The sequence below is a fragment of the Myxine glutinosa genome, chromosome 1 (assembly GCF_964187855.1).
Source record: "Myxine glutinosa chromosome 1, kmMyxGlut1.1, whole genome shotgun sequence".
NCBI lineage: Eukaryota > Metazoa > Chordata > Myxini > Myxiniformes > Myxinidae > Myxine > Myxine glutinosa.
Window position 1 is genome coordinate 6,174,389 of NC_136261.1, and position 6,000 is coordinate 6,180,388.

Genomic DNA, 6,000 nt, shown 5'->3' on the forward strand with positions numbered 1-6,000 from the left:
TCTTGTGTCCCAAACCCATCCCTCTCTGTACCCACCGTACCCAGTCGTACCCAGCTGCTCCTGGACTCTGTGTCCTTTCCTCCTGACAAGGTGGAAAAGTTTCTGTCAACCCTCGACTCTGATTCTGATTCTGCAACTGGTCCTGACGGCATCAGCCCACGGGTCCTAAAATCATGTGCTTCCGCTCTTTCACTCCCTCTTTCTGTTATCTTCACCCTCTCTTTTGCTCAAGGTCATCTGCCATCTGCTTGGAAATCAGCCAACATCACCGCTTTGCACAAAAAAGGTGCAAAAACAGATCCCAGCAACTACAGACCAATCAGCCTTCTCCCAATTATCAGCAAAGTCATGGAATCCATTATTGCTTCAGATATGAAATCTTTCCTCTTCTCCAATGGCTTGATCTCTGATCATCAATTTGGTTTCAGACCTGGTCACTCTACTCTGGACATGCTGCTTCTGCTTTCTCAACAATGGATGGAGGTCCTCACCGCCAAACAGGAAATTAGAGCCGTCTCCCTTGACATTTCACGTGCCTTCGATACGGTCTGGCACCCTGCTCTGCTCACCAAACTCTCCTCCTTTGGTATCCATGGAAATCTCCACGCATGGCTGGCGGACTTCCTCTATGGTCGTAGTCAACGTGTGGCCCTGAATGGGTTTCTCTCATCTCCTCTTCCTGTTCAGGCTGGAGTTCCCCAAGGTAGTGTTCTGGGCTCTGTGCTTTTTCTGGTCTTCATCAATGATCTCTCTGACTCTCTTGAAAATCCTCTCTATCTCTTTGCTGACGACTCTACTATACTCTCTGTCGCTCCATTCCTCATCCCTCAGATCGGCAGTCTGCAGCCTCCTCACTCTCTGCAGACCTGGACAAAATCACAGACTGGGCAAACAAATGGAACATGTCTTTCAATGCTGATAAATCTCACACTCTTCAAAAAGACCGACTGGAAAACCCTCCCATCCACTTTCTGAATAATCCTCTCCAAGAAGTTCTGTCACTCAAGCTTTTGGGTCTCACTATTTGCCATGATCTTTCCTGGGAAAACCACATTTCAAATCTGGCCTCCAAAGCCAGTCGCCGACTGGGCATCCTCCGTCGTGCGAAGTCCTTCCTTGGCACACCTGAGCTCCTCACCACATACAAGGCTTTCATCCACAGCTCTATGGAATACTGCTCTCCCCTCTGGTCTGGTGCTCCTGCCTCACACCTAGCCCGTCTTCACGCTGTTGAAACCAAAGCGTTCAGAATCATTGGAATCTCCCGCGATGAAGCTAACTCCAAGGGCCTTTCACTCACTCACCGCAGGCAGGTTGGTGGTCTTTCCGTCTTCTACCGACTCCTCTCTGGCCTTGCCCCCCCCCAGCCCTCTCTGGGCTCTGTCCCCCAAATATTCCTACAGGTCGCACAAGATCTGCCTGCAACCCTCTTATGGTTAAACTGCCAAAATCAAGACTTTCTGCTCACCTTCACTCCTTCATTCCTCTTTTCTCCCACCTCTGGAACAAACTCCCTCACTCTCTTCAATCCCACTCCACCCTCCAGGTCTTTAAAACAGCTGTTCACCACCATCTCTTATCCTCCCCCATCCAAAACCTTGATCTTTTCTACCCCCGCTAATTTGGGTCCCCTTGTGTTTTATACTTCTCCCACCCTTCCCACGCCTCCTGCCCCCAAGCCCTCTCCCTCCCACACTTCTCCCTGCTCTCAAATGTTGTGGTTGTGTGCTTCACCTTCTCTCCCCATCTTGTCTTCCGCTCCCTCTTTTTGTATATTTTGTTTGTCTGGTTGATTTGTTTGTGAAATAAATGTTAGCTCTTTCACGAGCCTCGATTCATTATACAAAAACAAACAAAAAAAAAAAAACATACTTGCTGGAATCTTTTCCGGCAAGTAACAAACAGACAAACAAACGGACTCAAATGCAATATCCTCTCCTCTGGCAAGGGTAATAATACACCGGCACTGTGTTAGTTTAGGAATATGGTCCATTGTCTGCCAATAATAGTAACAACAAATAGAGAGATGGGGAGGGAGGTTTGCATGGATCGGGAGGGGGTGGGGGTGAGGTTTGCATGGATGGAGTGGGGGTGAGGTTTGCACGGATGGGGAGGGGGTGGGGGTGAGGTTTGCATGGATGGGGAGGGGGTGGGGTGAGGTTTGCACGGATGGGGAGGGGGTGGGGGGTGAGGTTTGCACGGATGGGGAGGGGGTGGGGTGAGGTTTGCATGGATGGGGATGGGGTGGGGGTGAGGTTTGCACAGATGGGGAGGGGGTGGGGGTGAGGTTTGCACGGATGGGGAGGGGGTGGGGTGAGGTTTGCACGGATGGGGATGGGGTGGGGGTGGGGGTGAGGTTTGCACGGATGGGGAGGGGGTGGGGTTGAGGTTTGCACGGATGGGGAGGGGGTGAGGGTGAGGTTTGCATGGACGGGGAGGGGGTGAGGGTGAGGTTTGCACGGACGGGGAGGGGGTGGGGGTGAGGTTTGCACGGATGGGGATGGGGTGGGGGTGAGGTTTGCACAGATGGGGAGGGGGTGGGGGTGAGGTTTGCACGGACGGGGAGGGGGTGAGGGTGAGGTTTGCACGGACGGGGAGGGGGGTGGGGGTGAGGTTTGCACGGATTGGGGAGGGGGTGGGGTGAGGTTTGCACGGATGGGGAGGGGGTGGGGGTGAGGTTTGCACGGATGGGGAGGGGGTGGGGGGTGAAGTTTGCACGAATGGGCTGGAGGAGGGGGGGAGAAGTTTACACATGTGGGGTGGGGGGGTGTGAAGTTTACACAGGTGGGGTGGGGGGTAAAGTTTGCATGAATGGGGTGGGGGGGGGTGAGATCAGCACGAATGGGTGGGGGGGTGAGGTTTGCACGAATGGGGTGGGGAGGAGGGGGGAGTGAAGTTTGCACAGGTCGGGTGGGGGGGGGGGGGTAAAGTTTGCACGAATGGGTGGGGGGGGGGTGAGGTTTGCACAGGTGGAGTGGGGGGGGGGATGAGGTTTGCACGAATGGGGTGGGGGGAGGGGGGTGAGGTTTGCACAGTGGGTGGGTAGGTGATACGACGACGGATTAGTGGGCGGGAGTGGGGGTTAGGGGTGAGCCCACAGATGAAGGCGGTGAGTTTGTCCAGAAGGAGACATTCCTTGGATGCGGAAGTTTGTGGATTAAATTGCTTTCAAATTGAACTCTGGTTTTATATTCTGGTTATCTGAACTCTGGTCTGGAACAAGTTTTATATTGCCGTTTTCAATTTGAAAATGTGACACCTGGAGACGTGATCGTACGAGAACACCTGGCGACAGGATGACGATCGTGCTCCAGGGACTTCAGCATCACAGATCCGTGTGGAGGCGTCGACTCACCTGGTGATGAAACGTGCACCTTCGGAGAACAGTTACAGTCAGACTACCCTCGACGACCGACACCTTGAGATTAGGCCGTCCACTGATGCCAATCACCTGCCCCGCACCCAAACCCCGTGCACACCTTGAGATTAGGCCATCCACGATGCCAATCACCGGCCCCCGCACCCAAACCCCGTTCCCCTTATGGCATCTTCACCTCCACGATGGAGAAGATCCATCAGAAAGGCACAAAATCGACAGCAACCTTCATCAACGCGACTTGTTCTTCATTCCACAAAATCTCTTTCGGTACGAATGGAGAGGGTACGGATGCACTTTCAGACTGGGAAGCACCACCCAGCCGGGCGACGCCCCACCCGGCAGTGCGACGCGACGCCCCACCCAGCAGGGCGACGCGCCGCCCCCACCCAGCAGGGCGACGCGCCGCCCCACCAGCAGGGCGACGCGCCGCCCCAACCAGCAGGGCGACGCGCCGCCCCACCCAGCAGGGGCGACGCGCCGCCCCCACCAGCAGGGCGACGCGCCGCCCCCACCCAGCAGGGCGACGCGCGCCCCACCCAGCAGGGCGACGCGCCGCCCCATCCAGCAGGGCGACGCGCCGCCCCACCCAGCCGGGCGACGCACCGCCCAGCCGGGAGACGCACCGCCTAGCCGGGAGACGCACCACGCACGAGGGGCGACGCACCACGCACGAGGGGCGACGCACCACGCACGAGGGGCGACGCACCACGCACGAGGGGGCGACGCACCACGCACGAGGGGCGACGCACCACGCACGAGGGGCGACGCACCACGCACGAGGGGCGACGCACCACGCACGAGGGCGACGCACCACGCACGAGGGGCGACGCACCACGCACGAGGGGCGACGCACCACGCACGAGGGGCGACGCACCGCCCAGCCGGGCGACGCCGAGGGGCGACGCACGAGGGGCGACGCCGAGGGGCGACGCCGAGGGGCGACGCACGAGGGGCGACGCACGAGGGGCGACGCACGAGGGGCGACGCCGAGGGGCGACGCACGAGGGGCGACGCACGAGGGGCGACGCTGAGGGCGACGGCGACGGGCAACGACGAGAAGCAACGAGGGGCAAAGAGGAAGAAAAGGCCGAGGGGCAAGAGGAAGAAAATGGCGCGGGGAAACGGCGCGGGACAACGGCGCGGGACAAACGGCGCGGGACAACGGCGCGGGACAACGGCGCGGGACAACGGCGCGGGACAACGGCGCGGGACAACGGCGCGGGACAACGGCGCGGGACAACGGCGCGGGACAACGGCGCGGGACAACGGCGCGGGACAACGGCGCGGGACAACGGCGAGGGACAACGGCGAGGGACAACGGCGAGGGACAACGGCGAGGGGACAACGGCGAGGGACAACGGCGAGGGACAACGGCGAGGGACAACGACGCAGGGCAACGGCGAGGGACAACGACGCGGGGCAACGCCGAGGGTAAACGGTGAGGAGACAACGACGAGGGTAAACGGTGAGGGGCAACGACGAGGATAAACGGTGAGGGGCAACGACGAGGGTAAACGGTGAGGGGCAACGACGAGGGTAAACGGTGAGGGGCAACGACGAGGGGCAACGGCGAGGGGAAACGACGCGGGGCAACGGCGAGGGGGCAACGACGCGGGGCGACGACGAGAAGCAACGAGAGGCAACGAGGAGGAGCAGGCTGAGGGGCAACGCCGAGGAGCAACGAGGAACAGGTCGAGGAGCAACGAGGGACAGGCCGAGGAGCAACGAGGGACAGGCCGAGGAGCAACGAGGGACAGGCCGAGGAGCAACGAGGAACAGGCCGAGGAGCAACGAGGGACAGGCCGAGGAGCAACGAGGGACAGGCCGAGGAGCAACGACGGACAGGCCGAGGAGCAACGACGGACAGGCCGAGGAGCAACGACGGACAGGCCGAGAGCAACGACGGACAGGCCGAGGAGCAACGAGGGACAGGCCGAGGAGCAACGACGGACAGGCCGAGGAGCAACGAGGGACAGGCCGAGGGGAAACGGCGCAGACACTACACCAAGTTCTAAAGATCTTTGCTCTACACGACCCACGTTATATTGTAAATAAATAAATGCATGCCGGATGTACAAGTACACAGATATATAAAGAAATAAAACACTCCAATCATGAGGACACCTTAGATTGCATCACAAACAGAAATGGCGTAAAACTGCGACTTGAGAAGTCCGTTAGAACCGAAGGCCGCATTACGTTGGGCTCACTTACCGCGTCGTCGACTAAACTCTCTGCGTCACCGTCCGGACGGACCTTGTCTCACGCAAAGACAACTCGCACTCTGGTCCCGCTACGAGCCGAACGAGCCTCGCCCGATACCAAGACGCGTCTGCTTCCTGGGTCGGAAATGCTTAATGCTCCCATCTGAGTTCTGAGCCCCTCCTCCCTCCCCACCCCAAAAATCGCACTGGCTCCTCCCCCTCGCAATGATTGCATGTCCCCGCCCCCTCATCATTTTTCACACGTCTCCGCCCCCTACACAGGGAAATCTGCGCGAAACATGTCAAATACATTCCCAAACACTCATATCGTCATCGACATCTGACACACTCCCAAACACTCATACACACTCATATACATCTGACACACTCCCAACCACTCATACACACTCATATACA

The 6,000-nt window shown here is 58.6% G+C and overlaps 1 protein-coding gene across 1 annotated transcript in view; it reads right to left on the minus strand.

Moving 5' to 3' along the window:
• LOC137421058 (protein kinase C and casein kinase substrate in neurons protein 2) overlaps positions 1-5,779 on the minus strand; it is a 48,949-nt gene extending 43,170 nt beyond the window's left edge. The window contains exon 1 of the mRNA XM_068106738.2: positions 5,594-5,779. The gene's annotated coding sequence lies outside the window, so the exon portion shown is untranslated. The remainder of the gene's footprint in view (positions 1-5,593) is intronic.
• Between the last annotated feature and the right edge of the window lie 221 nt (positions 5,780-6,000).